At 57.3% G+C, this 23656-nt stretch overlaps 1 protein-coding gene across 6 annotated transcripts in view; it reads right to left on the reverse strand.

The window, feature by feature from the left end:
• Positions 1-23656, reverse strand: part of RXRA (retinoid X receptor alpha) — a 115165-nt gene that overhangs the window by 51932 nt on the left and 39577 nt on the right. Inside the window, exon 1 of one of the 6 annotated variants that reach the window (XM_054848764.1) lies at positions 16686-16703. The exons of the other annotated variants lie outside the window; for them this stretch is intronic. The gene's annotated coding sequence lies outside the window, so the exon portion shown is untranslated. Of the gene's footprint in view, positions 1-16685; positions 16704-23656 lie in introns of those variants that run through there. 6 annotated transcript variants of the gene reach the window in all.

Consider the following 23656-nt stretch of genomic DNA (forward strand, 5'->3'; position numbering starts at 1 on the left):
AGCTCCCAACTTCCACGGCAGATTACGGCGAGGAAAATGACATCGTCCAGCTTCCTAAAAACCACGTACTTGCCTTTTTCCTCTAACCCTGCCTTTGCTTTCGGGCCCAAGCATCATCCACCTGGGCAGGAAGATGGCAGCCTCGATCTCTGCGACAGCAGCGGGAACGCGAGTGCAATCCCCACGTCCGCCCCCTCCACCTCCGGCTGCTGGGGAAAGGCTGTTCCTCTTCAGCTGACAAATAGATGAGACATTTCATTAATAAACCTCAGCTTCTCCTAACACTTCTGATTACGATCTCTCTGTTTGGATCTGTGCTCATATTACACGTTCGTCTCAATTATATATTCCCTTCTCTTTAAATCCCCACTTATCTCCTTTACCACGTAAATGACAGAGTGGGCTCTTTTTTTTTTTTTTATCCCTGCCTGCCTGCCTAACTTTCCCTGCTCCAACAGCAGTTAGAAAATAAACAGCGATTTAAACTGCAGCATGTCCAGGTATCTCCCGGCATAACAAACACATCCGAGGGGACTGACATTGGTCCTGCCGAGCCCCCCGCCAGCATTTGCCTCTAGTCCCGCTGTGTGTGCAAAACACTTTTATTTACTTCTTGCTCAGCCCAACCCAAATCCTTACTCTGGCTTCACCGGGGACATCTCCGGCCCAAGCAGAGCATCGCTGCGCTGGGCTGCGAAACACCGGCCAGAGTGGCAGCCCAGGGAGAGCCCGGGTTGGCTCCCCTCCCCACTGCCCCGCATCCCTCTGGCAATTAAGGCAATTGCTTGCACGGAAACCTAATTCTATTAGGGAAGTATTCAGTAATTTTTAACTGTTCTGCTGGTGGCTCAGCTCCCTCCCCCCTCCTGCATACCAGCAGCACGGGGCAGAAGTTGCAGCGCTGGATTCCCCTCCTCTTCTGCCACTGCTTTTAAGAGCGCGAGCGAGGAAGGGGAGCAAGATGGTGAGATGGGCAGGCAGCGGGCTGGGACTCGGGTGGTGGCCCAGGTGGCTCTGGGCGAGCCGGGGAGCCTCCGACTGCCCTCCGGCCCCGCAGCAGTCTGCCTGCGAGGTTTGCACAGGACGGCTGTGCCTCACGAGCGTGGACGCCCAGCCCTGGCACGTCTTGGCATCTCGACGCCACTGTGAGAAAGATGCTTTGTGGTCCTCTGCTACAGCGCTTGGCGACCCGCTGCACTGGGCGGGTGATCAGCCGCCAGCACGATGCCCACCTCGACTGCAAGTTCAACACTCCAGTCATAAGGTTCTGGTGTGCTCTGGATGTGTCTGCACCCTCCACAGGTCACTGCTGTGCAAACAGCCCAGGTGGGCGAAAGCACGGCAGAGGCACCACGGCACGGAGACCAGGAGCTCCCACCAGGCACCCGCCCTGTGCCCTGGAAAAAGTAACATCCCCAGGAGCATCCAGGTCCTGTTCGTACAGGGACCACGGGCAGCAGAGCAGGAGCCCACCATGGAGAGCACTGCGCCATGGCGGGCTCCGTGCTGCGGAGAGCTGTGCACTGGGGAAAACTTTGCACCAGAGAGCTTTGCACGACGGAAAGCTTTGTGCTGCAGAGAGCTTCGAACCACGGAGAGTTTTGCACCAGAGAGCCTTGCACTATGGAAAGCTTTGAACCACGGACTGCGCTGCACCACGGAGACCTCTGCAGAGCCAGCCCTCAGCCCCAGCTCACCCCGTGGCCAGCGGGCACACGAGGCTCCCCCAGCCTGGCCCGTGCCCCCCCATTCCCACGCCTGGGGCTGCCCTGGCCACCGGCTGTGCCTTTAAGAGGCGAGGAAGGGAGCGCGATGGCCGGCGTTTTCCGAAGGACCATTAATTTGCCAGCGTCACATGCTTCGCAGCTGCAGCCTGGCAGTGATTTATACACCTCTGAAGTTCATCAGAGGGAAAAGTACTTTCCAGGCGCAGCGTATCCCCCCTTCCCCTCTCTCTTCCTCACCGGCGCGAGCTGCCCGCGTCCAGAGCCCGGCCGAAAAACCGAGGCCCCATCCATCACCCCCGCATGTCACCCCCTGCCCTCGCCACCCAGTCCAGGCACTCCCCCCTCTCCCCGGCATCTGCGAGCAAAAGAAAACTTCCTCTGCCTTCCTCGCCTCCGTGACCCACTGACGAGAAAGCCATTAATTAGTAAGGGGCAGCGCTGATCTGGCTCCTCTGCCGGCCGGGGGGCTGGCGAGCCCCCTCCTCCCCATCCCTGGACCCTGTAGCCAAAATAAACGGCAGGCAGAAGGCAGGCGTCCCCTCCTCCTGCCGTCACCCCCCCCGCACGCCGTCCTCTGGGGAGGTTCAAAAGTTCAAGATTTTCACATTTCCCTAACGTTATTTCAGGAAATTGCTGGAGAAAGGAAAGACGGCGCTGCCGAAAAAGCAATCCGCGTGTGGATATAATAATACACATAATCCAGAGGCAGGGCTGGGTGTGCGCCAGGCGTGGTTCGGAAGGAGCCCCATCCCCACCCACTTGGTACCCGCCTTTTTTTTTTTTTTTTTTTTGGCTTGGGAGCTTTCTCGCACACCGCTGACTTTCGCAGAGTTATTCCCAAAGCAACATCGAGAGCAAAGTCTGGGCTCACCCACCGTCGCTCCGAAGCGAAGCGGCCTCAGCGGTGGCGGACGCCGGGAGATGCTGCCGCAAGGACCACGGGTTGCAACGCTCAGAGCACCAGCGTTTACCAAATCGTAGCGGCCAGTTTGGTGGCGATGCTGCCAAGTGGGTTCGAAGCATCACCGAGAGCATCACGCCTGGGTCCCGGGTCCCCAAGGAATTACAGCTTGGCTGCAGATGTGCACAGGGCTCCCCGCAAACACCGTCACCAGCTCTGACGTGCTTTTGGGTTCCTTCCTTCCTTCCTCTTGAAAGCCTTCGAATTTCAGGTTTGCACAAACCTCAAAACTTGCTCAAAAGCGACTGAGTCGCACCTGGGTTTTCATCAAAACCAGGTTAAACTACAGCCTTTGCTGAAGGTTCATGGGAAAGGTTCATGAAACTACTGAAACTCTTGGCAAACCTGAATTTAGGGTTACAATGAAATATGAAACTCAATTACTTTCATGTGGTTTGGGGTTTTTGTTGTGAAACACTTGGTGTAGCAGCTTTGGGCGAGAGCACGACAATCGAGTACACGACAGCATGCCTATAGGAGCGAGGAATTCAGATACACCCCGGCAGCATTCGTCTGGCAAATGATTAACTCCTATTTGAAGCCATCTCATTAGCGTGGGGGCTGGATCTGTGCCACCGCATGCTCGGGGCCATGGGGCAGAGCTCTCGGCACTGGCAGGGACCCAAGGCAGGAAAATCGCCTCGCACCGTCTCACCAGTGCGGCTGCGGCAGCGATGGAGCCGCGGTCACGGCGAGAGTCCGGCTCTGCACCGAGGCAGCCCGGCTGTGCCGGGACACGCCGCACGGACGTGCCGTAGCACGCCGAGATGTGCCCCAGGCAGACTGCTGACAGCTACCCGTGGGAGCAGGGGGATCGCACCCGTCACGCTCCCAAGGTCCGTCTCATTCAAACAGGGCACAACACGCCTCTCGCTGTGAAGAGCAACCTCAGCTGAGGGCAAAGAGGGGCTGGGAAACCTTCATGCCCAAGTATTGCTTCATTCCTCCCAAGGACGCAGTGCAGGGGGGTGCTTTGCTGGGGTTTTTTTAAGTTTGCTGAGTTCTTGGGGTGTTTGGAGTTGTTTCTGGTTTGGGTCCACTTTGGATCGTGCTCTGGATTCACAATCCTGCAGCATTGCAAGGAGCTGGCCTGAAGCTTGGTTAGACCTTACCTACACCTTAAGCCATGAGCTTGCCTGCACCAGCCCCGCTATTTCCAGCTGGAAAGCGGTGATGAAGTGATGGAGACAACCCATTGAAAATGAGCAGCATAAGAGTCCCAGATCATCGATTTCCTCAGAGGAACACGATTCTCCCTGACGAGCTCTTCCCAGGTATCCATCACCCTCAGCCTCTGTTAACCCCTTCCACCTGCCCTCTGAAAGCTCACTCTCCTCCGCGTCTGGGGGGTTACTTGCCACGACAGACAGCGGCTGACGCGTCTAAGGAGGTTTCTGAAGATGAGAACAGCACCTGAAGTCTGCATACGTGCAAAGGCAGCAAACTGGCCAAGCAAACGCTAACAGCAGTGACCGTCCCTGGTCCCACTGAGACGCAGCGTGAACGGGTCCTCCTGTGCTGCCACGACATGCTGGCATCACCCAGACCACCGCAGGAGGGAAAGAACCCGTGACACATCAATATCTGCATTTTCAAACCCGCCCTTCAGGCTCTGCACAGCATCCGTGGCCGCGGGGGGCAGGACCAGGGCCAGGCTGCTGACGGTGCTCCAGGCACCGGGCATTGCCTCCAAGAGAAAATACATCCCAAAGGAGAGAGCAGGACGCCCAGCCCAGGCGCCCAGAGGTCGACCAGAATCCAGGACATTTGGAGGGGCGATTAAGGAAGTTTATATTAATTATAGAGATGTGCTAATAGGCTGCAAAAGCCACCAACCCTGAAAGGATGTGCGAACACGGCACTGCTCTTCCTAAGCCACTGCCCCCTTCCGCACGCCGGCACCCAGCTCCCCCAGCCCCGCTCAGCCCCACTCCACCGCAGCCTCCACTACTGCACCCCTGCACCTTACCTCTGCCGGGTCTCAGCCCCGTCACTCCCACCTCCTCCTATTTACATCCCTGAGCTGTTTTTCCCCCTCCCTTACACGTTTTAAAGCCGCCCATTTTAAAGCACTGCTGAAAATCCCCGCGATGTCCCACGCAGGTTTATGGCTGCACAGAAATCAGGTGACATTGGGGCCAAGAAGCAGCACTGGGATGTTGGGTCACTTTCTGAACAAAGCCCAGGCTAGGAAGGGATTAAACTCATTCCTATCTACACAATAAATAATAATAATAATAACGTCCCTTTTGCAGTACAGTTCTTTCAATATGGGCTGATTAATGTATTTGTAACGAGCGATGGTAAAGATTTTCAAGCCATCTAATTAGAAGGCCGTTTCCTTTCCAGACATGCCCAAGTCCCATTGGAAAAGGAAACGTGGCCTCCGACGCTACCTCGGTGCTGTGGAAACGCTACCCTGTGTCCTGAAGATTAATCAGACGCTCGACTTCCCCGGGGCACCGTTTGCAATCCCCGTTCTCCGATACCCCGGAGCTGCCTCCGCAGTGCCTCACGCTGAACAAGCATCCAGCAGCAGCCGGCATCATGCAAGCTCTGCTCCAAAAGGCATCAAAAATCCCAGGGAGGTGCCGGCGTGCAGAGCCCCCCCGGCTTCCCGCCGCAGCGATGGTGCCTGGGGAGAGTCAAACATGATGGGGAGGAGAAAGGGACGGTGCCGCCTTGCACGCGCCCATGCAAGGGATGCGCATGTGGGGCAGCTCATCCTATACATCACGGCGCCCACCACCCGTGTTGATGTACTTTTCCGTTCGTGTCTGGCATTCCCAGAAAACACTAACTTCATTATTGATTTGTGCTCGTTTGTCATTTTTATAACCTGGCCAGCACTTCTACTGAAGGCCGTGACTAATTCCACTTCCCCAGGCTGGAAGGGGTGAGAGCCTTTAACTCTTTCAGGACGGGCTCTGCCGACTCGCTCCCCGCTCGCAGGGCCCCGACAGAAACCCCCCCCGGGTGTTGGGCAGGGGAGCAGGCAGGACTGAGCGGAGGAGCAAGCAGCAGCACAATGCGGGTCGATCAGGGCTGTGCTGGGTTTTGCAGCGCCCTCCCGTTCCTTTCTCAACCCGACGCGGCTGGAGCAGAAAGGCAGATGGTCCGGTAGCTGAGACAGGGCTGAGTGATACTCACTGCTGGCAGAAGAGACCTCGGGAATACAACGGACCTTCCACCCATTGCTCTCATGCCAAAACAAATCATCTCCTGCCCTGTTTTTGGAGAGCTGCACCCCACGCAGCGTGCCCAGCGTGCAGACCTAGGAGGAGGGTGGGTTTGCCTGCCAGCACCGGAGAGCAGCCAGCCTCCGACACGCACCCACGGGGTCGGCAAACCAGTTCAGCCGTGTGCCCATCCACCACCCTGGGGGTCACACGGACCCTCCCGGCCGAACCATCCCTCCTGGGCAGCACGTCCTGCCCTTCTTCCCGGCCAGCGAAGCCCCAGGGATGCCAAGGAGAGGAAACACCCGTTGGCTGCATCTCTAAGCAAGCCTCTGGTCCTCGACTCCATGGCGGGCAGCAAGGGTCACCCAAGCCACGCCAGCAATCACTGCCCACGTGGCCCCAGCCATGAAGAGGTTATCCCCGATGGGGCACGAGGAGCACCTCCTGCTCACGTCCCATGGGCTGCTCATGCATCCTCAAGTGCCTTCTCACAAAAGAAAAACCAGCAGCAGGACTTAGTCCCGGCCTTGGCACACTACGCTTGTTGAGGTCCAGCAAACAGCGGGAGCAACAATAACTCCTGAGTGACTCTCACAAATATCTACATACCAATTAAACTCCTTCACATATTTTAGGCAGGTGGGAATAAAGCTCGACCATGGCAAAGGGGAGAACGTGCCAGTGACGGGGGGACACATGCCCTCCCCAGCTGAGCAACCAGCAACCACCACGTACCAGGGGAAAACCCCCAAGCGCTGGGGAGGTTGATGGAACCAGGTCTCCCTCCCTCCTTCCAGGCACTTCCCAGAAAAGAGTCAGGATTGAGCTCCCAGAGGAGAAGGTCCATTGAGTTAAATGCAGCAGATGCTGTTTCTGAGGGGTGGGATACAGAGAGTACCAAACACGACATCTGCAATTATGGAAAGCCAGATAAAGAAAATCAAATCTTATGCTTCAGGGCATGGGCTGATGAGTACAAGGGTCAGGAAGGAATTTCTCTCCCCTTACAGAGCAGCGCACAATTGGGTCAGTGTATTACTGGGTGGCACAAGTCCTTAATTGTTTTTCCCTTTCCTTTTTGAAGCCCTGCGATCTTGCCATCATCAGAAAAGCTGTATCTGAGGGAGCGATGGCTTAATCTGGTGCAGCAGAGCTGACGCTTCTCCTATCACCCACCCTGCTAAAGCTCAGCATCCCCAGTCCCAGTTGAAAGATCGCATGAGGACCTCGCTCAAAGCCGGTCCTTTTGCCTTGCTGCTCTGACACCAGTCTGCAATGCTGCCTGCCCCCTCTCAGCCTTAATTACTTCTACTACAATCGTCTAAATTATAATAAAAACTCCTCTGAGTAAAGACCTTTTCTCCCCCTGTGTTTGTAAAGCGCCGTGCACACCTCTGGCACCATTTAAATAATAAGCAGTAGTAATAAAACCTGCAATGTTGGCTTAGAAAATAACTGCACTGGAAAAGGGGCCGAATGGAGGGAAGCGACCAAAGAGCGACGATGGTTTTGTTAACGGAGGTCGGGAAGCATCTGCGGTAACAGCGGTTGCTCTCACTTTACACTGTGTCCAGCATCCTTTCTCTTCCTTAAGCAACTTCTCTCTGCTAAAACTTGCTTAGCTGGGAGGATCTAACCACAGGGAAGAGGCTTGAGTTTCAAATTAAAACAAAGTGAGCAAACAAATGCAAAGATGGTCCGTAACATGTGTCTATCTGCATTCGACCCTTGCTAAGCCAGGCTTTGCCAAACCACACGCTTCATAATCCGGACAAGCAGTTATTGGTCTTTTCCCACTGCCAAGCAGCTATTTAGCAGCAATTCTCATCACCAAGGGTGGCGTTTCTAAATGTGTTCTCTAGCAGCCTTATTCTACACCCGCTGCAGCCAGCAGCTTTCCATCGACCCCCCCCCGAGGCCACGCTTTGCAAACCCTATCATCAGATGAGGTTGATTGGTTTTTTTATCAAACAAGATCTATTATTAGCGAAATCTGAAGTATTAGATTAATTAACGCTGACCACTGTCTGACGACATGAATGCGCCCAACTCTACTCACTGCGACCATCTACCCGGCACCGAATCCGGGGGCCCTATAGCTCCATAGGCGCCATGGTCAGCCAGCCAGGCTGGAGCACGGTGTCCCTGCCCTCCTGCGCCCAGGAACCCACGGGTGAGCCCAGCACACGTGTCGGGACCCCGAGCCCCCTGGCCAGCATCACCCGCCTGACCCTGCTACCTCGCCATCAAGCTAATTTTAGAGTTCAGCACAAGACGAGTTGTCCCAGAGAGGCGTAAATCAGCCGGAGGCAGCCAGAGGGTGGGTGTCGAGCTCCGAAACCCACCGCGATCCGGCAAACCTCGCAGCCGTGCACCACGCCAGCACATCGGTGGGGCAGTGAGTCACGTCTGCACAGCCTCCAGGATCCGGCCCCGGGTTGCCAGGGAAAAGATGGAATCAAAGGTATGAAAATGTATTGAATGGGAATCGGCATGCCCAGGCTTGGTCCCTACAATCCAGAAGCTGAGCCAAGAAAAGAAAGCAGGCGCAGAAGGTTGGGATGGGGCAACGGGAGTTTCAGCATTGCAAACATGTTGCAGACAAGTGGGAGAATAATCTTCAAGGGAATGTTTGAAGGAGCCTGTGGTGGCTTGCTTGGGAAAAGAAAAAAAAAAAAAAGAGAGAAACAAAAGAAAGAAGAAGAAAAAAGCAGCTGCGTGCTGCAGCCAGGCACTGCGAGGGCTGCGTGTGGCAGCACCTCTCAGCAGCACGAAGAGCGCTTCCTCCCCGCGGTGTGCTGGCAGGGCTGGACGTGGTGGCCAAGACTTGGAAAACAAAACCGAAGGAAGCGGTGGACGAGGCCAGGAGCCCAGCGTCGGCTGTGGGGCGCGGTGAAGCGCACGCCGCTGGGGATCAGGGCACAAGGATGGCGCGGGGCTGAGGACGGTCCTGCCGGGGGGGCTGGCACGCAGCGATGGGGAGAGGATGGGGCTGTGCTGGGGTATCCGGGCTGCACTTCGAGCTGGTTCCTGTCCTTAGCGTCACTTTGTGCCCTCAGGTCTGGCGTTTCAGCTGCCCGCGTGCCTCGGTTTCCCCCGCAGACGGTGGAGCCGTGAAGCCTCGCCTGCCTGCGTCCACCTCCCCGTCCCTCGACTCAGCAAAGCTGCAGCCGTGCCCAAACCCACCGAAATGCAGCGCTCGCCCCGAGCCAGGCAGCTGCGGCCACCGCACAGGGGAGCCTCGCTGAGATGTTCTCCTCCAGCAAACACCCCTCTTGCACCGCCGATGCCACCGTGCCCCAGAGCTCATGCGACAGCAGAGAGGAGGACGCAGCCCCTTCCCCTCCGGCCCCGTCCGGGACGCTCTCGGGCTGGCGGAGCAGCTCGGAGCAAGCTGGGAACAACATCAACCATGTTGGGAACAAAGCAGTGGTTGTATCATGGTCACTGGGAACGCTGGGAGGGGAGTTTCTTTTTTAAGTAGAAAGGCTCGGGGGGGTTGTTTTTTCTACTTTTTTTTAAATGGGTTTGCTTTTTCCCTTGTTAACCAAAAATGTCAACGAAACCAAGACTGTTCCCAGAAAAACGACTTAGATGAATTAATTTCATGTTTGGGAGAAGGGGGGAAATAACAATGGAAATTGTCAAAAGATCCGATGTCAACGGTTTTGTAAAAAAAAAACCAACAAGCTTTGTATTGAAACAAATTCTTGTTTCTGCTCCTTTGCACTGACATGAAACTCTCTGCAAAGACTGAAATCAAACCAAACTGTTCCAAGTGGTCCTTTCCGGGTCTCTGGTCTGTGTGGGAGCACGATACTCCTGACCTGGAGACGTCTGCAAAGCCCCAGGGTCTCCCAGGAGAAAGCCATTCCCTCACCCAGCCCTCGTCCTCGTTATTCTTTGCTTTCCCCTTTTTGCATCGAGAAGAAGCCAGGTAAGAACATGGATGGCGACTGAGTGCCCCGGCCTCTCCGGAGCCACAGCTCTGCTCCCTCCGCCAACCCCACCAGCCGGCAGCACGCACGGCGCCGGGCTGCAACCCCGCAGCCCTTGCAGGCAGGGCACAGGCAGGGCACAGGCAGGGACTGCGGTTCCCATTCCCAAACCTCTGCCCAACCTCACCACGCCAAGGAGAGCCTGGGAGAACTTAATTCAAATACTTTCCTCAAACACCCTTGGGCCTGGGCTCCCAAGGTCTGTGGATCTGCCCTTGGAAGGAGGCGTTGGTTCACCATCCAGACCCCGTGGTGGGGAAGAGGTGGCACATCCCCATGGCCTCGTAAAGTCACCTCAAGGGCAGGACCTGACTCTAGGACCCCAAGGTCCGAGCGGACAGCTGCACCCAAAACCTGCTCTGACACAGCGCAATCTTGGGGACACCAGAAGGTGACACTGGGTTACTGAGCTGCAGAAGATTAAAAAAAATCCCCCAAAAGAGAAGGAGGAACCACAGGCTGAGCCGTGAGTCAGGGCCGCACCATCGCAGAGAGGTGTCAGCCCGGGAGGGTTTGGCTCCACAGCCCCGAGTGGCAAGGCAGAAACGGTGTTCTCCTTTGCTCCCCACCACCTCTCCTCCTCCATCCCCGGGCTCCTGCTGGAACCCTTAGATCTGCCATTTGCCACAAGCGCTGACTCAATCTGCTTCAAATTACCACAACAATGCTGGGCCCCAAGTGGACATGTAAAGTGTCTCAAATTTATTGTAATTTTAAGCCATCCCTAAAACTGCACAGACATTGCTGGAATATTTCCTCCTCCTTTAAGACCCTCCGATGACTCTGCTGGCGACGACTCTGCAAGCCGGCGAGAGGGACGCGAGGCCAGGCGGGACAAGGAGATGACTGGAGACATCTGCCTTTTGCACGGGGGTTTGCTTGCCGTGCTGGCCACGCTGGGGCACGGGAAGGGAGCAGCGGGGCTCCCCGAGGTGACGCTGAGACAGGGGCAACATCCCCTGGGACACGCAGCAATGGACGGGGCCGAGCGGCTGCCGAACCCACGCTCTGTCTCCTGCTTTGGGGAGGGAAACAGCACAGGGCAGAAGCGCTTTTGCTGGGGACAGGACCACCGTGCACAGCTGAAAGCCTGCGAACGCCAGCCCCTTGCTGCCCAGCAGTGACTTGAGTGGAGGTGTTTTTTCCCGGTGCAGCACCTGGGAGAGCTCGGGATGCGCCGGGGCGGCTGTGCCGGCAGAGCTGCGTCCCTGCTGCCTGCACCCGCTGCCCCCTGCGCCGCCCTGCATCCCTGCCTGCATCCGTGCTGCCGGCAGCCGCGCTGCCCGGAGTCAGCGTAGTGTTGTCACACAAATTGCACCTGTGAAACCATTACAAGAATTAATTGATCATATAAGTACAGTAATTGGAACTTGCAAAGCATAGATAATTACCTTTTATTAGTTCCTGTAGATAATCCATTATGCACTGATTAGGCCTAAGAAGGATCTTATAGTCCCAGTTTGATTAATGGCAGATTATGGATATTAAACGGGAATAGATAACTTACTATTTTCCTTCTTGCCTTAGGTGTACCTCACTCTATGAATTACGGTCAGAAGTTTTCAAGGTGCCTGATTTGTCCTGGGAGGAAGTCAGGCACGTCTGAAATTCCCACCTGACGTGACCGTGGTCCCTCTCCCACGGCAGGTACCAGCTCCCAACGCTTCCCGGCGGCTCAGAGCCACCAGCTTCGACCTCAGCAACGCACTCGCCCGCTAACAGCCGTGTGTCACGCGAGGCCTGAGCAGCTCCAAAACTGCCTGGCTTTAGCTCACAACAACTCGTCATTGTCCCTTTCAACCCAAAGCAGCAAAACCTCTCCCAAGCATCTCACCCTCCAGCTCGGATGCTCTCATTTCCACGGATGCCCAGACTGTGTATTTATTTTCCACAATTCTCTGCCCAAGATAGCGTATCGATAGGTATTTTGCACCCGTAATCGCTCAATTGCTGGTCCTGCCCGCCTCTCTGCCAGGCTCAGAGGGACCGTCCCTGCACCGGAGCCACCGTGTCCCCTGCCAGAGGGATCCTCAGGGGGATCTGCCTGTAGCATCGGGGTTCTGCTCCGATTACCATCGCCCTCACGCCCTGTCTGCAGAGCAAGGAGCACACGAGCAGGATGGGGGCAACCGGACAAAATCTGCCTGCAGGCTACAGGAGGCTTTCTTTAAGAGGAATAAATAAAAAATAATGCTGTGATTATCTCAGGCCACTCGCCAGCTGCCACCCAGAGACGGGGCGGGGGGGGGAGCTGGGGGGGGGCATTTTCCGAGTGAATAAACAAAACCGAGCGGATGTGACATGCCGAGGCACAGGGACAGATTCGTCCTTTCTTCCTGGCCAGATAACCCCGTTATCGGCACGGCGGCGGGAATTAGGAAGGAGAGGAAGAAGGGAGGAAAAAGGCAAATGTGGGCAAGGGGGGCAAACGTACCCAGCAGAGATGCTGGCCGGAGGAGCGCAGGAGTGACGGGGCTGCGATCAGCACCAGCCTGTTCATCCCGCACGCTCCTCACTGCCAGGGCTGGGGATGAATGAGATTTACTGCCCATTAAAATAAAGCCCTTTCTGTAGTTTATAAACAATGTTGCCGCTCAGTGGGAGGTTGGACATTTTAGTTCATTAAGAAGCAAATAATCTCTGTCACTTTTTAAGTTTATTTACATGTAGGGTTTACTTTTTTTTACCCTTTCCTGCTCCTCCTCCTCCTGCCCCCCCCCCCCCCCCCCCATCCAGCAGCAAAAAAGTGTATGTGCACACAGCCAACCGCTGCTCCGGACCCCGAGCTTGCTCCTTCTGTGGCCAACGGCCAAGCCACTCAAATAATCCTGTTTATGTATCAAAAATGGTCCTTAAAGTCAAAAGAAATTTATTTTTTCCTAAAAACCAGGCATGGGTGAATGGGGTGTCAGAGCAGTGCTGCTGGGGCACAGAGAGAGGCTCGGCAGCCGCCCTGGGAACCGAGGGCAGAATTGAGCCCTGGGGAAAAGCCAGAGGCATCAGCGGGGACTGGGACAGGGACAGGGACAGGGACAGGGCTGCCAGCAGCATCACAGACCCCGGAGCGTGGCACGTGGAGGTGCCCAGTGGGAATGCAAACCAGACCACTTGCCCAAGGCTCCTGGTTCAGAGAGCCAGTAGAAGACCTTTCCCTTGGCATTACAATAATACTCTGCACATCTGCCTAGAAATGCCACCCCTGCCTGGGAGCCTTTGCTTGTTATCCAGATCCTAAAGCACTTGAGCAGACGGCGAATGTGCAAGCCATTATATCACTCACTCACTATCAAAAGCTCACACAGTGGCACTTAATTACAGCCCCGGAAGCGCAGGCTTCCTTAATAAATCAAAGAAATAAAGTCAGGGATGATGCACTGAACAGAGGGGGTGGGGTGGGGGGAATAAAGAGCTTACAGTTTCCCACTGTGTGTCCCCTTTAGATAACAGATGCTCTCTTCTTAACCTCTCACTTCATCAGATCAGCTCCAGCTGTGTTTGGATCAAGTGCGCAGCCTGGCCCGCGTCCAGCCTGCCTGCTTCCCCGCTCCGGTGCCAGCTCCATCCCTCCGGCTCGAGGGCTGGCTGTGCCGGGGTGGCAGGGAGGAGGGGAGCCCCCGCCAAGCCAGGGCTGTTTCATGAAGCACATTTTACTCTATTCCTGCTTCCAGGACCCAAACTCCTTCATAAGAGCATCTCTGGGACTCTCAAAGAGGGCTCAACGCCGGTTGTATCAGCACCCTGAGGCTGTCCCCGGCCGGGGAGGACAGGAGCAGCCTGGGAGCTGGTCATGTCGCAGGAGCAATGCATGAGGGATGCCTTCCCTTGCAACTCCTGCGAGCAGCCCACACCGGCGTAACAGCCAGGAGACAACGCTGTTAGTAAACAGCTTCCCAAGACCGCGCTGATAGCTCCATGTCATCTCGGCCATAAATCACAGGAGAAGCCCCCCGGGACGCCCTCCGCTCCCTGCCTCGGCGCGCACCACCCACCTCCCTGTTTATTTGTAAGTGTCACCTCTCCTCCCTCCCGCTGGCGCGCAGCCCGCCGCAGCAACGCCGTGATGAATGGGGCCGCAACAGCATCAAAAGGAGATCCCTCACGGCACAGCCCCGCCAGCCTCTGCCAGGGCTGGGCACGAGCAGCCCCCCCCCCGTACCCCGTGCCGGACTCCCCCTCGCCCGGAGCCGCTGCACCCGCCCCCACCACCCCCAGGGTCCGGCAGGTCTCCCCGCGGGAAGGCGAGCGGTGCCGGGGGGCTGGCGGAGCCCAGGTCCTCTTACCCGCCTGCAAACGTGCCTCGCAGCCCAAGGACCTTAGCAGAGATAAAGCCTTTGAGAAATCCCACTGCTCCTAATCCCCCAATAGCACAAAAATAATGAAGCATTATCTCATCAGGCCTTAACCCAGTAATTACCCAGGGGATGGCTTAATAAGGAAGGGACACCCACCTGCCAAACACAGACTAAGCCTGCCTCCTGTCCAGTTACACAACACAAGGCTGGGCACGGCGGCGTGTGCGTCCTTCAGCCCGCTCGGACCAGCCCCGGCGGGGAAAGGGGAGCAGGAGCAGCCCCGTCCCCAAACCGCGGGGTTCCAAGGAGCCCAGATGCCCGCAGGTCCCAACTGCTTCCCCAGACCAGGGACTGTCACTGCCCCAAACGTCCACTTGGACCCAGCCGGGAAGAGGCAAGCCCAGCCACCAGGAAAAGCTGTCTGCCCTCAAACTCCCTGAAACAGCCCCAAAATCTCAGCCAGTGCAGTGGCTCAGCTGGGGGAAGCGCCCGCTTGCAGGCTCTCCGCCCCGCTCTCCCCTCGCCAGCTCAGCCGACGCCGTGCCACCTCCTCCCTGCACCCCACGTCCTTCCCGCCAGCGCTCCCGGGCACAGCCCGATGCTCCAGCCGTGACGCCTGGCCGGCTGGGAGAGGGGACGCAGCGAGGAAGGCTCAGAGATGGGAGATGGCTTTAAACCCCATCCCGGCAGCTCAGCCTGCAGGTGCCAGGGGATGTTTCTAGCCCATCCTGCAAGACAGGCATCTCCTTGCCGCGACGGCCCAAATCACGAGCAGCTTCAGCAAATCTTAGCCAGGTCTCTGAGTCGGACCACGTGCCCTGCTCGGTTAACGGAGCTGGAGCGTGAAAAGTGAGCTGGTCGGAGGAGAGCGCTTGGGTTACAGCTCAGAGCAGCCGTCGCGGGGATGGAGCGGGCTCTGACAGCTCCTGGCTGCTCCCTGGGCAGCGATATCTCCAGATCTTTTACAAATAAATATCATTGCTCATTATCTCGGCATTAAAGTTACATGCTGGGCGAGATGGGTACTGAGCTTTCTCTCGCTAATCTAAAACGGATGCCAGCGTTTCTATTATTAATCTCCCAGGTCGCGGGCTCCCTCCCCCTCCGCCGCTGCCGGCTCTGCCACGGCCACCCCCGTCCCCACGGGAGGAGAGGGGACAGCGGAGCTGCTCAACAGCCCCTCTGTGCTTGCTCGCACATGGCCTGGCAGCTTCACCCCCCGGCTGAGCTACGCTGCTCCTGGGGGGGTAAAACCTCCTCCGACGCCAGGGCTGGGCATTTCCTCAGGTTTGATTTTTGTTGAACCCGTTTCCAGTGCGGCCGCAGCAAAGACAAGGAAGCGGCGGTGGGACGGAGGCAGTTCCTCCCTCCACGGCAGCACGGGGCACGAGGACCCGCAGAGCCCAGCGAATCTGGGAGGGCTCACATCAAACCTGCAGCTCAAAAAGGCTGGTGCCTGCCTAGCACCAAGTGAGGGCTACCAGCCCCAGGGAAGGTCTCTGCAAAAAAAACCTCCCCGCACAAGTGAAACTGAGACCAAAAATTCTTGGTGCTTGTGTCCGCCCCAAGCTGGAGCTGCTCAGGGGCAGCGCGCTGGCCCCAGCGTCCCGCCGTGCTGCAGACTGGCTGTCTTGCAACAAACCGAGCGGGTTTGACTCCCACACCCTGCCGTATCCAGGGCTCCAGCTCCAGCGTGGCGTGGGGCTGGGCCGCTGCAGGATGTGGCCCGGCAGGGCAGAGCCAAGCGCTGCCCTGCTGCCCACGCACACCAGCATCTCCAGCAGCCACTTCCTCCAAAGCCAGAAGATACTGAGTCACCGGCACCGAGCTGCCTGGCTCGTCCTCTCGCTCTCTGCAGCTGGCGGTACCATGGACGTGTTTGCAGAAGCGGCAGCAGAAGCTTCAGGACAGGGACAGACGTCACGGCCGCCAGACCCCAGCCCAGCCCGGCAGCAATCCACACCGTGCCGCATCTCTAGCGGGCTTTACTCGCGATGATGGGGATCGTGGTTAGATGTCAGCTTGCTCAGAGGAAGGAGAGAGCCACAGAAGAGCTGAGCACCAGGGCTGACCAAGGGTGAGCCGAGCCCACCACGGAGCAGGAAGGGTTTAGCAGACCCACAGGAGATCGGCTCGTCCCCACTGCCTACGGCACACGGCAGCCCCAGGGCTCAGTCAAGCCATGCTGGATGTTGATCTTATATAGAGAAAGTCCCCAAAGTCCCAATACAGAAAGGTTCCCTTCCCCAAATCACACACAGAGGGACCGCGGCAGAAACCGAAGCAGCTCTTCCCGTTTCCCCAGGAGCGGGCCAGCTTTGCGGACGGTGGATGGGGCTACTGCCTGGGACATCCACCTGTCCTCGCTCCAAGCACCGTGAAACCATCCACCGGAGCCCCGAGACACAGCGAGGTGACAGCACCCATCAGCACTACACCTCCCATCCTAGGCCAGCTCCCCTCCCCTCTCTTCGCTTCTCCTTTTTAAGAGAACAACTCTACTTCAGCCTTTTTATCATCCATACCAGGCACCGACCGGGGGGCTGCTGCATCCTCCTCGGCTCCTAACCCCTCCCGTTGCATCCTACCCATGAGAGGGGGGGCAACCCCCAGCCGGATTACCGCAGTCCCCGCAGGACCAGGGTGCCTCGTGCCGGGCACTCGCTCACCGAGGGGGAAAGTTGCCTGCGTCCTCCGACGTCACGCGGCCTGTGTCAGGAAATGAATGAGGATTTCGACATCCTTCGGTTCATCAGCTGCTCGTTTCAACACCCCCACGGTAAACCCTCAAAAAAAAGCACACCCTGTCACTCCCTCACAATCCTTCTTCTGCTAACTCGGCTTTATCCAGAAGAGTATTTGTCACCTCCAAATAAATATTTATTAACCAAATTGCAGGTGTCTGGGGCTTCCCACCTCCTCTGCTTTCAGCTGCGCTGACACCAGAGCTCTGCTGAGCACCCAGATGTCAGCTGGTAACAGCTCCCGGAGCGTTTCTGCCGCCTCCTTTGAGCCTGGCGTTCAAATAACTTCTCAAATCTTCCCACTAACCTCAGCAGGAACAGCCTGGTTAACAGACATCTCAGCGCGAGCAGATGCAAGGGGTGATGGATGAAAAAGCAGTGGTGGGAGGGAGCTCTCCTTGGGCTTTTTCTCTCTGTAAAGTCTTACACGGATAGAGGGGGGATGCAAAGTCCAAAGCCAAGGGCCAGTCCCGAAGGACAGACCCTCCCCAGCCCAGCTCCTGTAGGTGTGGAATAAAGACCTTCTGGGCAAGATCATCTCCTCTGTGCTGAATCTAGAGATTCTTGGTGTCCTCTGCATTCCCTGGGCAAAGCTCCTTGGAGGGAAAGACTCCCAGTACTGGAGCATCCTCCACCAGCTCAGGCGCTTAAAGAGACGTCTACAACCCACCAGCACATTGGACTTCCTGGCTTTGGCAATGCAACCCCAAGTCCCAGGCTCCAGAGCTGCACAGGAGATGAGGGGGACACCCAGGGCACACAGCCCCTCGTGCAAAGCCGGGGGGGTCCATCTCTAAGAGAAGCTCATCCAGGAGAGCCAGGCCGGGGCAGACCACGGCTGCGCTCATGTGCACCTCCTGGAGGAAGACATGGAAGAAGGTGAGGCAGCAAGAGGCAACACCTTCCTGAAGTCCCAGGACCTGCAGGAGCACCTGTGCTTTAAATGTGGGGGTGAGTTCTGCACCCCAACGCCGCCCCAAATTTGTAAGAATTGGGAAAGCCAGAAATAGCTGCAAAGGGCACTGGTTCCCCCAGCAGCAACCTGTGAGAGGCCAGCCTGCAGCCCCGGCTGCCGCAGGAGAGAAGAGCCTCGCCAGAGCGGACACACAGGTTGGCACGGCTAGCTGGTATTGCCAGCCGACGAGCCTGGGCTAGCAGTGGCCGGGGTGGTGCAGAGCCAGCCAGGCATGTGCAGGCTCTGTGCGATGGGAAAGCAGCCTGGAGGTGGGCTGCAGGGTGATGCTGGTGCTGGATGAGGCCCTGGAGACCAGGAGAGAGCTGCATGGAGGGGGGCTGCACCCCTGCAACGAGCCACTGCAGTTCTCTGCTCCCTGGAGCACCATGTTCACCCAACACCAAAGCAAGAAAAAATTAAGCTGCAGAGAGCCAAAGGGAGAGGTGAGGGAGGGCGGGATGCACGCCGCAGATGGCTCCAGCCCAAGGAAAATGCCCTGGAATTCATATAAAAGCTGCAGGATTTAATTATCAACTTGCTTTATGGGGCCTGCCCCTCTTCCCCAGTTCCCCCTTTCACCAGGCTGGGCATTGCCTCCCGGTGCGCTGGCTGGGGTGGGGGCTGCAACGGGAGCCAGAGGTTGCAACACCCTGAGGATTCCCCCAGCTGCACTCTGCCTCACCGGGACAGGAGGAAAAAAAGTGAATTTTAGGGCACTTTATTTTCTTCGAGTCTCTGGGCAGAGCCCATGGTCCCTGGTTAAACCAACGGGGCTGTATTTGCCCACTCAGGCTGTATTTGCCCATGAACTTGCCAGGTAGGTACCAGGACCCTCATTCAGCAGGCAGGCTGGGACTTCGGTGCCCCCTTGCTGCTTCCGACCCAGGTTTCCTGCCCAGTTTTGTGGGGGCCGTGCACCCCCATAGCTGGGAGCACAGAGCCGGCCAGCCCCACGTCCGCGCGGGCAGGCGGCAGCTCGACTCGCTTTGCGGAGAGGACGGAGAAGAAGCCATTCACCTGCCGAGCAATGTGTCACCCAATTCTGCAGGGAAACAGAAGTAAGAGCCACCTGCTGGGATAGTTCATCCAGGAGTAAAATCGGAATAGATTTTTAAAAACACTCTTGAAAATAGAGTTTCCTCATCCTGCCTGCTCCGTGGCGGTACAGGATGGAGTGATGGGTTTGCCAGCCACCCTCCCCATCTCACCTCACCCTCCCTGGCAACACAGAAATGGAGGAAAAAAAGAGGGAAAAAGAGATGAGAGTCCAAACCAGACTAGCTGCAGCACAGGGCAGTCTGACTGTGGGAATGGATCCCTGGGCATCCCCAAGCCCCAGGTGACGGACAACGGGAGCAACAAGAAAAAGGAAAGCACGAACCAGAGATTTAGTGCTCCGCCGCAATGGGGGAGATGCTCGTGCCGAGGTCAGCGTGCAGAAAGGGCGCAGGGGTCCCTGTCCCCTCTGGGGACAGCCCAAGGCCACCTCGCCTCCCTTGAGGCACAAGCAAAGGGATTTAGACACCTCGAACGCCCTTGAGGATGCTGCTGGGCTCCTATCCAGCACAGCCTCCCACCCAGGGTGACGCTAAATCCAAGACTGGGAAACGCTGAGACGCTGCCGCAGACACGGGGAGCGTTTTAACAGCCCGGCCTCTCCCCCTCCGTCCCTCGTCACCGCTGTCACCGCGTCCCCTTCCTCCCTCCCACCCCTTTCGAATTAGCGGCCATCAACCTCCTCCCCCTGCAGAGCTGACATTAATCCGGCAATGTTTGTTTAACAACGGCTCCCATTGATCTGCAGCCTGATCCCCCAAGTCAATACAGGCTTTCGCCAGGGTCTGGAGTGCAGGATCCGGCTCCGGAGTGGCCCGTCAAGCTAAAACGGCTGCGCGGGCTGATAGGATCAGATGCTGTCAGTGCTGCTCTGGGACCCATTAGCTTTAATTAGCTGATGATGCTGTAGAGGCCACATAAAACAATGAAGGGGATTGATCCCTCGTGTAACACTATTGACAGCGGAGCTGCATCTGGGATCAGTTTGGTGCCGGATGCATCTGTAGGGTCTATAAAACCAAGGCCTGTTTTCTTTTTCTTTTCTTTTTTTTTCTTTTTAATTTAAAAATCCCATAACGGTAGGCTTACCAGTTTAAAAGCAAGAGCAAAATAAAAGAAAAGAGCCAAAAGTCAACTGCAGGGAACCCTCTCTGATTCCCGCTGATGATAAGTTAGGGCACATTTAACCACTTCCACCATCCCTCCCTGCTAAAGACCCTCGTGTGTATCGCACACGTCGATCATTAAGGCACGCAAGCCTGCTTCCAGGTCACTGTCATTACCCCTCTTTTAAAAACAAGACACCAGCTTTCTCCATGTCCTTTGCTCTGAAGGGCACATCGGTCCCTGAGCCACTTGCTTTCTGCAAAGCTCCTTCCCTCTGCGCAGTGCCACCATCACGCCTGCAGCGAGGGACCAGGCTAACGCAAGGAACGCTGCACCCAAAAATACCGGGATGCTGCAGGGACCTCTTTCATCTTCATCTCCCTTGCTGCAATCGTCCGGCTGAGCATCTCCTTGTGCCCCCCACATGTAGCAGGGATTTCTCACGAGGGACTGAGATGCCGCCAGCCAAATGCCTTTATGCCCCAGGTACTCCCTTACGTATGAAGAAATCCCGGTGAGATAAACCCACAGCCACTACAAGCAAGGACAGCCACAGCTCTCGGCGCAGGGAGCACCTCTCCGAAGGCAGCGCTGGGGAATCACACAGGTTTCACCCCCCCGAGCTCCCTTCTTTAACCCCCAGCGTTTAGCAGACGCAGCACCACATCCCTACTGCGTTGCAGCTCAGGGATGCAGGTTTTGCCAGCCCAGAATCAGGGCCAGGAGCCAAAAACTCCCCTGAGCCGGCGAGGAGTCCCCATAAAGCCTGCAACGAGGAGGATTTACATCGCATCTCTCCCCGCTGCCTCCCAGCAGGCAGCAGAGCCGAGGAGCACAGCGGAGCATCCCTGCCTGCAGAGATCAAGCCATGGGGGTCCCCAGAGCCACCTCTGCCTGCCGTCCCCGTGGCAGCTACAAAAGCTCCCCCAAACCTCCCCAAAAACGGGAGGCAGATAAAACTCAGGCAGTTCGAAAGCCTGAGCGCAGCAGCGGGCAGGCAGGCAAGGCAGCGAGCAGGCAGGGCAGCAGGCAGGCAGGGCAGCAGGCAGGCAGGCAGGCAGGGCGGCGGGAGCGAGCACGCCGGGGGGAGAGCGTGCCAGCCGCCGGGCTCTGACGGCTGACACCCTGGCGTAACACTTTCCAGATGTGGCTGCAGGAAGACAGAAGCAGAGCTGTTCCCTGCTGAGGAAGCTGGAAACGGTCGGAGATAATGTGGAATTCCTGAACGGGAGCCAGCGCCGGCCGGGGCCGGGGCGCAGGGACAGCCAGGGAGAGGCAGCACGCCGGGGCCGATACAAAACTCCTCTCTCTTTTGTGTGTGTGTGTTTTATTTCGGGAACTCTGCATGTAAAAGCCCTTAATTTATACGCTGTGTGGGTTGACGGCTGTACCCAACAAATGGAACATTTTCTCCATACCCTTGTGTGTGTGTGATAAACAGCCGCTGCGGAGAGGCAGGGAACAGAGCCTTTTTCTTCACCGTGATAAATAGGCTCCCAGCAGCTCCGAGTTTCTTGGCTTGGAGATTATTATTTTTTCCTCCTTGTCGAAGGGGGAGGCCTCGGACCCCTTGCCAGGTAACTCTGCGCAGCACCAGGCAGGCGAGCGGGACGGCGGGCAGGGCGGTCGCTGCCTCCGGTCCCTGCCTGCGCTGCCTGTCCCGCCGTGCGAGCTCTTCCTCCCCGAGCAGCGCTGAAGCCTCCTGGTAATGGAGGAGGCGAGGTCAAAAGCAGCAGGGAGAAGTCCCTGCCCCACACCGGGCATAGATGGGCACCCATCTGCTCCCGTCCCACTGCCGCTCCCTGGCTAGGGTGCTTCACAGGAGGCACCCCGGTGCCAGGGCGCTATAGGAAGCACCCTGTGTAGGGTACTATAGGAGGCACCCCCTTGCATACGTCTCTCTCAGCCCCTGGGCTGCTCAGCTAGGAGCTGCAGGTACTACTGTCACACCGGTTTTGGAAAGGGTGCTGCTGCAGCAAAGGAAGGCGGGAGCAATGGGGAGGTCACCACGGAAATCCCAGAACACCATCACCCAGAGGAGGAACCCAGAGAGGGTGGGCAGGGAGCAGAGGGCGATGGGGTACGCAGCTTCAGCAACCCCCCAACCTCCAGACAAACATCCCGTATCTGCTGGGCAACCTGGGACAACGCACCCGGCCCCTCAAGCAAGACCCCTCCGGCTGCCCCAGCCCCGCCAGCAGCGCAGTGGCCATTCCAAACCTCCCCGCGCGGCAGGGACCAGCGTGCCGGGCCACGCCAGGCCTCATGGTCCTCCATCACTCCTTCATCCAGCGAGCTGGGGTGCAGACCACCCGCTGACTCCCCTGGCACCACAGGGTCTATCATTTTGCAGCTACTATGCAACGGATAAAATTATCCGTGTTATACCTATGCACGCACATTGCATAACATGACATACGTTCATCTTCAGAAGAATAAAACGCAGAGCTATTTGGGGTGCCCTGTGCAAGGGGGGGTGACTCTCCCCAGCACACCGAGCCGCCCCGGCCACAGCGAGCCTGGGAAGGTGCCGGACAGGAGCACGAAGCACCCGCACAGCCGCTGCTCCCGCTGGGATCTGCAGCACAGAGCTGCTTCCTCCGCTGCCCGTGTATTTGCACAGCCGGTCCTGACGGGAGTCCAGTTAAGCTGGCAATAATGGACTTGAAGCGGGTTAAAACGGATGTTTGCTATGAGCAAAAAAAAGAACCCAAAGCCAGAGAGAGACGAGGCCAAAGTCAGGAAATTTGCCTCCAAATCAGCCATGCCCCAGGATAACAGCGCTTGCGTGCAAAAAAACCCCAGAATCAGAGGGAGTGTTGCAAAACGAAGCCCTGGCCTGGCTGCAGTGAGCAAGTGGGGGGGGCCCCGGGTGCATGACCCTCAGTGCACCAGGGCGTGCTGGGTCCCCAGTAGCCAAAATCTGCCTCTCTGTGCCTCCTGGGGACCTGCCGAGGTTGCTGCAGCCGGCACACGGGCACCCAAGCCAAGGTTTCAGCTGGCAGAACAAAACTCAGCCCAATTTCCTCCTGCACCCCAGGAGGGTGCTGGTGCCGGGGCACAGGCACGGTGGTACCCGTGGCTCTGCCGAGCCGCTCCCTGAGGACCACCTGCACCCATTCTGTGCCCAAACTCTGGCCGGTTCCTGGGTGAAACAAACTTCAGAGAGCCCAGGATGAGAAAACTGGCCTTTCATCCAAAATCGGGGCTTTTTTCCCATTTCTGGCTGAGGCAGATATCTTGGAAAAACAGCGTTTCCTGTGGTATTTCAACACTTTCTTTTCTCAGACGGAGCCATCTGAGAACGGCTTCCAGGGCTGTCGACGGGCTTTGGAGCAGGCCCAAGAGAAGAACAGCCACAGGGAATCAGGAGGGTTTCTCGCAGCATCACGCTGGGGTTCGGCTCGGCTGGCAGACGAGGCAGAAACGGGGCTGGCACAGGCGCCACGGGGCAGGGGCAGAGACCGCGGCAGCGAAGTATCGATGAGTTCAACTGGGAGCCCCGCAAACGCCTTTGTGCTCGAAGCCCAAGGAAATTGGGGTACCCCCGACAGGCTGACAGCTATTCCCATTTGTAATCCAGACGATGAGGAGTTCAGGCATCCATCGGTCCAGGTCCAGCAGCTTGGTATAT

The sequence above is a fragment of the Grus americana genome, chromosome 20, assembly GCF_028858705.1.
Source record: "Grus americana isolate bGruAme1 chromosome 20, bGruAme1.mat, whole genome shotgun sequence".
In the NCBI taxonomy this organism is placed as follows: Eukaryota; Metazoa; Chordata; class Aves; order Gruiformes; family Gruidae; genus Grus; species Grus americana.